General features: G+C 42.6%; 2 long non-coding RNA genes and 4 other non-coding genes across 6 annotated transcripts; 2 read left to right on the top strand and 4 right to left on the bottom strand.

Annotated features, from left to right (window-relative positions):
- Nucleotides 1–400: 400 nt before the first annotated feature.
- Nucleotides 401–506, bottom strand: LOC125007480. Its single transcript, XR_007112701.1, has one exon. It is a non-coding gene; the product is annotated as a U6 spliceosomal RNA (small nuclear RNA).
- A 1105-nt stretch (nt 507–1611) lies between these two features.
- LOC125007129 lies at nt 1612–3178 on the top strand. Its single transcript, XR_007112658.1, has 3 exons — nt 1612–1738; nt 2752–2825; nt 2930–3178. It is a non-coding gene; the product is annotated as an uncharacterized LOC125007129 (long non-coding RNA).
- Nucleotides 2416–2521, bottom strand: LOC125007479. The gene has a single exon (XR_007112700.1). It is a non-coding gene; the product is annotated as a U6 spliceosomal RNA (small nuclear RNA).
- Nucleotides 3179–4843: 1665 nt separating the features above from the next.
- LOC125007044 lies at nt 4844–6361 on the top strand. The gene is made up of 3 exons (XR_007112644.1): nt 4844–5050; nt 6060–6133; nt 6238–6361. It is a non-coding gene; the product is annotated as an uncharacterized LOC125007044 (long non-coding RNA).
- LOC125007538 lies at nt 5724–5829 on the bottom strand. The gene has a single exon (XR_007112751.1). It is a non-coding gene; the product is annotated as a U6 spliceosomal RNA (small nuclear RNA).
- A 1370-nt stretch (nt 6362–7731) lies between the features above and the next one.
- LOC125007478 lies at nt 7732–7837 on the bottom strand. Its single transcript, XR_007112699.1, has one exon. It is a non-coding gene; the product is annotated as a U6 spliceosomal RNA (small nuclear RNA).
- Nucleotides 7838–10166: the final 2329 nt, after the last annotated feature.

Here is a 10166-nt window from a genome sequence, read left to right as displayed (position 1 = left end):
TTTTGGAATTAGTTTTGTTTTAGTTCATTATTTGGCGCTACAGTAACAGGATGATGTAATGGCCGCCACCAGTTGCCATGGCAATGCTAAACAGCAGGTACCAGAAAGCAAACAGTTGGTCCAACCGGGCCTCGGACCGGCGAAGGGTCAGAGCGCCGACCTCGGCTGACACAGCTCCCCTCTGTCCCCCACAGAGTCACACACACAAACCAGCTTTACTAAGTAAAATGAAAACTGTAGAAGAGGGCGTGAAACTGCTTCATGTGTCCACACAGAGTCCAGCACATGTAGGGTTGTACACTGAGTAGAGTCTCATGGCCGCCTAGTGGCGACAAGAAGTTACTACACATAAAAATGTGTAAATGTCTAAAAATGAGAATAATATGAAATATTTTTGAAGCAAAATGAGGAACGCTTCACGAATTTGCGTGTCATCCTTGCGCAGGGGCCATGCTAATCTTCTCTGTATCGTTCCAATTTTAGTATATGTGCTACCGAAGTAACACGACTGTGACCTGGGTGCGTACAGTATTTATATGACTGTGTCCCAGCGTGGCCCCAACACATGGTTGGCTCTTACACAGAGGCAGTCTGGGGTTCAAATGTGTTCATTCAGCCAGAAGGGCATGGTTAAAAGGTCTGGGATCTGGACTGTGAGCTCCAGAGCAGCTGTGATCACTGTAAAAAGGTCTGATGAGGGTCTAAACTAGTCTGTGTACTGTATGTTCTGCTCAGGAGCTCCCAGGGGCACATGGGAAGTTCTGTGTGACGAGTCTTTACATCAGGACGAGAGGGAAACAACCTGGTCAGGTTGTGTAACCGATGTTATAAATGTATTGACATTAGAATCATAACATAAAGTGACTTAATGTTTTTGGTTTGGTTTGATCCTCATTCATTTCTCTTTGTTACAGGTCAGTGTTGGTTCCACCACCTCCACCAGAGGTGCTGTCACACTCACATCCTCAACTACCTCCATTTCTGCTGCTGCTTTGTCCAGTGTGGGCTAAAGAAGATCAAGGAGACAGACACAGAGACGTAAAGAGGACTGGTAGGAGCCTGAACTACTTTCCTGCTGCAAAAGAACAGGACCCACATGAACGGACGGCCTCAATCACCTGAAACAGAGCTGTGCTCCTCCAACTCCTCCACTGGTTGTTAAACAGGCTGCTCCTCAAGTACAGTTTCTGTGACTGAGGTTGTTGTGAAGTGTGAACACTCAGTAAACTCTATACATTCTCGAAGTCTGCTGCTCCTGCTTCTTCTTCTCTGTATTTTTGTGTCGGGTCAGAGGTCAGTGGTTCGAGACCCGTCGGCGTAGAGATGGAGTCGAGCTTCAAAGTGACAGAGTATAAATCTGGATATAATTTACGTATGTTTTGCCATGTATGGCGAATTGTTATGAATAACTTGTAGATGAATTCTGACTTCTGACCGTTTTCATCGTTGTTTTAACTGGGCGTCGAACCGGTGAACCTCACATCACCAACACTTTCAACACGGTTGACAGTTCCGCATTAACGGCAGACGGATGCCCCGCCCCCTCCAATCAAGGCGCAGAAGCAGTTCCAATAGTTTCCAAACCCGGAAGACGTCAGCCAATCAGAGGGCCGCTGTGGTTCCAATATGGAGAATCAGACTTTGTGGTGACTTCTGTCATCCAATCAGAGGCCGGATTTGTTCCAATATTCCTCCAGGACCCTCCCCTGTCACTGGAACCTGCTGAACGGTGCGGACGGTGAGTACAGTAGTCGTTATTATTTAATGAAATTAAGTTTAAAAATAAGTTTATCTGTTTGAAAACTTACATTACTTGCTGATACTAGATCTAGTACATAAAGTTACTACATACCGATGTTTTTATGACTCCGTGCTCCGAAATGTCTGTTTGACGATGCTAAACTAGCGTTGTAGCACCAGAGTTTTAGTTTTTAAAGTGTCAATTTCCCATTTTAAACTACAGAAATTAATGCATATTAACGCTTTATCGCCGTGTTGTGCTAACCAGCCAAAGTTTATACCATAAAACCCCGTTAAACATTAAAGTGTTTAGTTTGTCGCTATTTTGTCTGAGCCAGGTGACGTTAATGAGCTAAACTATAGTCTTGTAATGTCAGTGTAATGAAACGCTTGGACCATCAGACTGTTTGTTGGTACCATGTCATTCCAGTAATGTACGTGCTGTTTAATCAGTCTCATGTTTTGTGACACACACACACACAAACCAGCATTACTAAGTAAAATGAAAACTGTAGAAGAGGGCGTGAAACTGCTTCATGTGTCCACACAGAGTCCAGCACATGTAGGGTTGTACGCTGAGTAGAGTCTCATGGCCGCCTAGTGGCGACAAGAAGTTACTACACATAAAAATGTGTAAATGTCTAAAAATGAGAATAATATGAAATATTTTTGAAGCAAAATGAGGAACGCTTCACGAATTTGCGTGTCATCCTTGCGCAGGGGCCATGCTAATCTTCTCTGTATCGTTCCAATTTTAGTATATGTGCTACCGAAGTAACACGACTGTGACCTGGGTGCGTACAGTATTTATATGACTGTGTCCCAGCGTGGCCCCAACACATGGTTGGCTCTTACACAGAGACAGTCTGGGGTTCAAATGTGTTCATTCAGCCAGAAGGGCATGGTTAAAAGGTCTGGGATCTGGACTGTGAGCTCCAGAGCAGCTGTGATCCACTGTAAAAAGGTCTGATGAGGGTCTAAACTAGTCTGTGTACTGTATGTTCTGCTCAGGAGCTCCCAGGGGCACATGGGAAGTTCTGTGTGACGAGTCTTTACATCAGGACGAGAGGAAACAACCTGGTCAGGTTGTGTAACCGATGTTATAAATGTATTGACATTAGAATCATAACATAAAGTGACTTAATGTTTTTGGTTTGGTTTGATCCTCATTCATTTGTCTTTGTTACAGGTCAGTGTTGGTTCCACCACCTCCACCAGAGGTGCTGTCACACTCACATCCTCAACTACCTCCATTTCTGCTGCTGCTTTGTCCAGTGTGGGCTAAAGAAGATCAAGGAGACAGACACAGAGACGTAAAGAGGACTGGTAGGAGCCTGAACTACTTTCCTGCTGCAAAAGAACAGGACCCACATGAACGGACGGCCTCAATCACCTGAAACAGAGCTGTGCTCCTCCAACTCCTCCACTGGTTGTTAAACAGGCTGTCCTCAAGTACAGTTTCTGTGACTGAGGTTGTTGTGAAGTGTGAACACTCAGTAAACTCTATACATGCTCACAGCTCTGACTCTACCTCCCTGCAGCAGGACGCAGCCACTAAGGCTGTTTGTGAAGGCTTCATCAGATTGTTGTTTCATATATATATTTTTTTAAATATGCACAATGCCAAGTGCAGCAACAACGACAAAAAAACATGACTACATCACACAAATAAAGCAGAGAACTAAATAAAGGCGGTTGAAGTTGCTTTTACCATTTACAGTAGGTCTAGAAAGTCTTTCAGCCAGTTATGTTTACTAAAGCGTCCGGTTTGCGTATCTTCCAATTCATAAGTATGATCCTCTTCACAGAGAGAAAAGCTAGAGCAGTGATTTGTTGAGTGATTCTTGAATTTAAATCTGCGACTCTACTTCCCAATAAGCATAAAGTGGGACATTGAGGAACATTAACATTCAATACACCTTTTAAAAGATCAATTACTTCAGACCAGAGTCGTTCTACTGCCGGGCAGAACCATAGTAGATGCATCAAAGTACCAGGTTCACCACAGCCACAGTTCAGAGACGTTTGCGTCCATTTTTTTTTTTTTAACTTATGTGGTGTAATATAAGCTCTCTGTACAAGTTTAATTTGAATAATTTCATATCTCACACAGCTTGACATAGATGTTAAATTCTTTCGTATTGTATCCCACTGATCTACCGTGAGAGATGAACCAATGTCCCGCTCCCACTGTGACTTAGTTGAAATATTGCTGTCAGGCTGTGATAAACTTAGTAACCTGTACATAACTGAAACTGCTCCTCGTCCAGTAGCAGCCAATCTTAGTTTACTGTCAAGGGCAGTATTAGCTCCAGCTTATGATTCCCTTGGACATATATATATTTTTTTTAAATGATTTTAGTTGAAAGTATTGTAAATATGCAGAATCATTCAGGCCAAAATGCATTTTAATTTCACCAAATGGTATGATGTCACCATCCCTTACAATGTGCCCAAATTGAGTAATATTGTGTTGTTGCCAGGTATTCTCGGTCCGTGTTCTGCCACCTGCTGTCAACAATGGGTTATTCCAAATTGGGCAAGATGGCAAAGATAATCCATCTGATGACGTTACTTTGCATACTGCCTTTACAATATCACATGAAAAACCAATGAATAATTTATTTATTTTGGCATTGTATTTGGGATGGTACCTTAAAGCTGAAATGGAAGTTTGCGCAGTTTGCACCAATGATGTTTGCCTATTATATTAGAGGCACATTTTAAATGCACTTTGGGGTCTGAAATTGCGAGAGGTTTTGAGAGACATCTAAAAGTAACGATATCGATGTCGATATCAGGTTTGGTATTACCTGGTATCGCTCCTGCTTCTTCTTCTCTGTATTTTTGCGTAGGGTCAGAGGTCAGTGGTTCGAGACCCGTCGGCGTAGAGATGGAGTCGAGCTTCAAAACGACAGAGTATAAATCTGGATATAATTTACGTATGTTTTGCCATGTATGGCGAATTGTTATGAATAACTCGTAGATGAATACTGACTTCCGATCGTTTTCATCGTTGTTTTAACTGGGCGTCGAACCGGTGAACCTCACATCACCAACAGTTTCAACACGGTTGACAGTTCCGCATTATACGGCAGACGGATGCCCCGCCCCCTCCAATCAAGGCGCAGAAGCAGTTCCAATAGTTTCCAAACCCGGAAGACGGTCAGCCAATCAGAGGGCCGCTGTGGTTCCAATATCGAGAATCAGACTTTGTGGTGACTTCTGTCATCCAATCAGAGGCCGGATTTGTTCCAATATTCCTCCAGGACCCTCCCCTGTCACTGGAACCTGCTGAACGGTGCGGACGGTGAGAACAGTAGTCGTTATTATTTAATGAAATCAAGTTTAAAAATAAGTTTATCTGTTTGGAAACTTCCATTACTTGCTGATACTAGATCTAATACATAAAGTTACTACGTACCGATGTTTTTATGACTCCGTGCTCCGAAATGTCTGTTTGACGATGCTAAACTAGCGTTGTAGCATCAGAGTTTTAGTTTTTAGTGTCAATTTCCCATTTTAAACTACAGAAATTAATGCATATTAACGCTTTATCTCCGTGTTGTGCTAACCAGCCAAAGTTTATACCATAAAACCGCGTTAAACATTAAAGTGTTTAGTTTGTCGCTATTTTGTCTGAGCCAGGTGACGTTAATGAGCTAAACTATAGTCTTGTAATGTCAGTGTAATGAAACGCTTGGACCATCAGACTGTTTGTTGGTACCATGTCATTCCAGTAATGTACGTGCTGTTTAATCAGTCTCATGTTTTGTGACACACACACACAAACCAGCATTACTAAGTAAAATGAAAACTGTAGAAGAGGGCGTGAAACTGGTTCATGTGTCCACACAGAGTCCAGCACATGTAGGGTTGTACACTGAGTAGAGTCTCATGGCCGCCTAGTGGCGACAAGAAGTTACTACACATAAAAATGTGTAAATTTCTAAAAATGACAATAATATGAAATATTTTTGAAGGAAAATGAGGAACGCTTCACGAATTTGCGTGTCATCCTTGCGCAGGGGCCATGCTAATCTTCTCTGTATCGTTCCAATTTTAGTATATGTGCTACCGAAGTAACACGACTGTGACCTGGGTGCGTACAGTATTTATATGACTGTGTCCCAGCGTGGCCCCAACACATGGTTGGCTCTTACACAGAGGCAGTCTGGGGTTCAAATGTGTTCATTCAGCCAGAAGGGCATGGTTAAAAGGTCTGGGATCTGGACTGTGAGCTCCAGAGCAGCTGTGATCCACTGTAAAAAGGTCTGATGAGGGTCTAAACTAGTCTGTGTACTGTATGTTCTGCTCAGGAGCTCCCAGGGGCACATGGGAAGTTCTGTGTGACGAGTCTTTACATCAGGACGAGAGGAAACAACCTGGTCAGGTTGTGTAACCGATGTTATAAATGTATTGACATTAGAATCATAACATAAAGTGACTTAATGTTTTTGGTTTGGTTTGATCCTCATTCATTTCTCTTTGTTACAGGTCAGTGTTGGTTCCACCACCTCCACCAGAGGTGCTGTCACACTCACATCCTCAACTACCTCCATTTCTGCTGCTGCTTTGTCCAGTGTGGGCTAAAGAAGATCAAGGAGACAGACACAGAGACGTAAAGAGGACTGGTAGGAGCCTGAACTACTTTCTGCTGCAAAAGAACAGGACCCACATGAACGGACGGCCTCAATCACCTGAAACAGAGCTGTGCTCCTCCAACTCCTCCACTGGTTGTTAAACAGGCTGCTCCTCAAGTACAGTTTCTGTGACTGAGGTTGTTGTGAAGTGTGAACACTCAGTAAACTCTATACGTTCTCGAAGTCTGCTGCTCCTGCTTCTTCTTCTCTGTATTTTTGTGTAGGGTCAGAGGTCAGTGGTTCGAGACCCGTCGGCGTAGAGATGGAGTCGAGCTTCAAAACGACAGAGTATAAATCTGGATATAATTTACGTATGTTTTGCCATGTATGGCGAATTGTTATGAATAACTCGTAGATGAATACTGACTTCCGACCGTTTTCATCGTTGTTTTAACTGGGCGTCGAACCGGTGAACCTCACATCACCAACGGTTTCAACACGGTTGACAGTTCCGCATTAACGGCAGACGGATGCCCCGCCCCCTCCAATCAAGGCGCAGAAGCAGTTCCAATAGTTTCCAAACTCGGAAGACGGTCAGCCAATCAGAGGGCCGCTGTGGTTCCAATATGGAGAATCAGACTTTGTGGTGACTTCTGTCATCCAATCAGAGGCCGGATTTGTTCCAATATTCCTCCAGGACCCTCCCCTGTCACTGGAACCTGCTGAACGGTGCGGACGGTGAGAACAGTAGTCGTTATTATTTAATGAAATTAAGTTTAAAAATAAGTTTATCTGTTTGAAAACTTACATTACTTGCTGATACTAGATCTAATACATAAAGTTACTACATACCGATGTTTTTATGACTCCGTGCTCCGAAATGTCTGTTTGACGATGCTAAACTAGCGTTGTAGCACCAAAGTTTTAGTTTTTAAAGTGTCAATTTCCCATTTTAAACTACAGAAATTAATGCATATTAACGCTTTATCGTCGTGTTGTGCTAACCAGCCAAAGTTTTCTACCATAAAACCCCGTTAAACATTAAAGTGTTTAGTTTGTCGCTATTTTGTCTGAGCCAGGTGACGTTAATGAGCTAAACTATAGTCTTGTAATGTCAGTGTAATGAAACGCTTGGACCATCAGACTGTTTGTTGGTACCATGTCATTCCAGTAATGTACGTGCTGTTTAACCAGTCTCATGTTTTGTGACACACAAACCAGCTTTACTAAGTAAAATCAAAACTGCAGAAGAGGGCGTGAAACTGCTTCATCTGTCCACACAGAGTCCAGCACATGTAGGGTTGTACACTGAGTAGAGTCTCATGGCCGCCTAGTGGCGACAAGAAGTTACTACACATAAAAATGTGTAAATTTCTAAAAATGACAATAATATGAAATATTTTTGAAGCAAAATGAGGAACGCTTCACGAATTTGCGTGTCATCCTTGCGCAGGGGCCATGCTAATCTTCTCTGTATCGTTCCAATTTTAGTATATGTGCTACCGAAGTAACACGACTGTGATCTGGGTGCGAACAGTATTTATATGACTGTGTCCCAGCGTCGGCCCAACTCATGGTTTGCTCTTACAGAGAGACAGTCTGAGACTGGATCTTGTTTATTCAGCCAGAAGAAGGACATGGTAAAAAGGGTCTAGGATCTGGACTGTGATCTCTATACCTACTTACTGTGATCCACTGTGAAAATGTCTCACGTCTAAACTAGTCTGTGTTCTGTGTGCTCTCCTCAGGAACTCGCAGGGGTTGATGGGAAATTTTGCGTGATGAGCCATTACGTCAGGCTGCAGGATTGGAGGGAACAATAGACCAACTCGACGCTCCTCCTCCCACATTGCTCACAGATGACCCCAGAACACCCTCTCTGCATCCCCCACCGTGCTTTACCAACAGAAAACTAGCTCCTGCACTCTCAGAGGGGGAGGGAGGACACACAGACGGAAACTTGATCACTTCCCTGCTACGTGGAAAATCACGACAGCGACAAACACCTCAGCTTGAAACAAATGCATGGTTTCATCTTGAATCCAGCTGAGGTTGGTCTGATCTGCATCAACATCTGTATGTGTGGGTTGTCTGTGAGAAGGAGGAGGCATCTGAAGCTCTGTGATTATTCTGTTTGAAGAGAGACTGCATGGACGGATCATTGTCTAATGGACAGTTTGTCCTCACAGGACAAACCTGGCTGTGTTTAAGCACGTTTAAACACAATCATCTCCGTCACCGGGACGTACGAGGAAACACAGATCACAAAGGGTTTTATTTTATACTAACATGAGGTACAGCTGCTTGGTAAATGGTAAAAACTAAGGTCACTTCCTGTTTTCTGCCTCTTGTTTACATTCAAATAATTCCCCCGTGCAGTGATAAAATCTCACCGCTAGATGTCAGTATTAGTCCGCCCCCTGCAGAGCCGTATCGATACAACCCTCTGGAGTCACTCTCAAAATCACCATCTTCAGACTAGTTCGGAAACCAATGATAAAAAGTGAAAGTGTCTTTGCAGTCTGGGTCAAAACTCTCCAATGTCACCAAACCATGAAATATGTGACCGACAAAACCCGGAACAAACAAAGAACGACTGAAAACTAAGAGGGACACCGTCTGGACCAAAACCTTAAACTAGATCACCAGATGGATGTGATAGATAAATGATAAATGATACGGTTAAACAAGTATCATTTAAAATAATTCAAAGAATTTACCCATCAGTTTTTTGCAGGAACTAACTAATCAAAAAACACTCTCATCCATCTTTGAAAATGAGGTCAGCCACATGTTAAAACTATTAGATATTCCACTAATATGAAAAACTTTGGATTTATGTATTTGTGTCATGTGATATTCTGAAATCCCCTGAAATGTTTGTAGCCTCCTGGCTGTTGTCATTTTACTGAATTATGTTTCTTAATAAAGTTTATTTAGCCCCCGGACGTTCTGCGCATGCGTCGCACGGAATCACTCGCCATAGCAGCAGGTGTGCGCAGAAATCTGTCTGACATTCAAAGGACAAACACGACTAGAAGAGTTGCCCGCTTTTCGTTTTTTAAGCTTTATTCTTTCTTTAATCAGCTCCAACCTCAAAGCTTTATTAACGAACTCTCACCAGAGTCTCATGGTTACCACGGCAGCCGTTGCTCGGCGCTCTGAAGCGACATCAGTTCATGCGGTTGAACGATAAATGCTCAAAAGCACTAAATATATATCAACAGATATATTAACGGAGATTATCACATAAAGACGTAGTAACGCTCCACCAGTTAGCAGACAACGGGCTAAATCGCTACACCGCTTCGAACCGTGTAGAGGCCGCCACGTTAGCCTGTTAGCATGCTATTTTAGCCCCGCTAGTCTCGTTGTGTTGAAGTTCACACAACAAGATGGCGACTGCTAATCTCAAAATGTCTCTTAAAAATATAGTCATATTGGTCACAGTTGCTAAAACAGTCTGGGGGAAGGTATTTATTTATTTTGCTTTTCATCAGACATGCAACGTGTCCTAGTAAAAGTAGAAAAAGCTCAAAAAGTGAGATTTTAATCCTTCATTGTCGCATTATTTCCTTCATCTGTTGAGTTTGCGAGAAAACAAATGGAGTCAGTGGAAACCTCCCAATACACAAGGAGATGTTTCTTTTATTTGAAAACTGTCATTACGTGCTTCATCAATGAGCTTAGTTTTGTTCTAAATTCTTTATCATTGTTTGGAAATAAGTTCAATTCCTATTTCTGTGTAAATGAAACATCTGAACATACAAATTGTGTGTCATTTTAAATAAATATCCCTTCTGCTTTTAGGGACTAAAGGATTGTAGATGTGTTAAGTTAAAT

Source organism: Mugil cephalus, chromosome 4 (assembly GCF_022458985.1).
Source record: "Mugil cephalus isolate CIBA_MC_2020 chromosome 4, CIBA_Mcephalus_1.1, whole genome shotgun sequence".
Classification (NCBI taxonomy): Eukaryota; Metazoa; Chordata; class Actinopteri; order Mugiliformes; family Mugilidae; genus Mugil; species Mugil cephalus.
The sequence above is the reverse complement of the archived record's forward strand: the minus strand, read 5'-3'. Positions and strand labels throughout refer to the sequence as shown.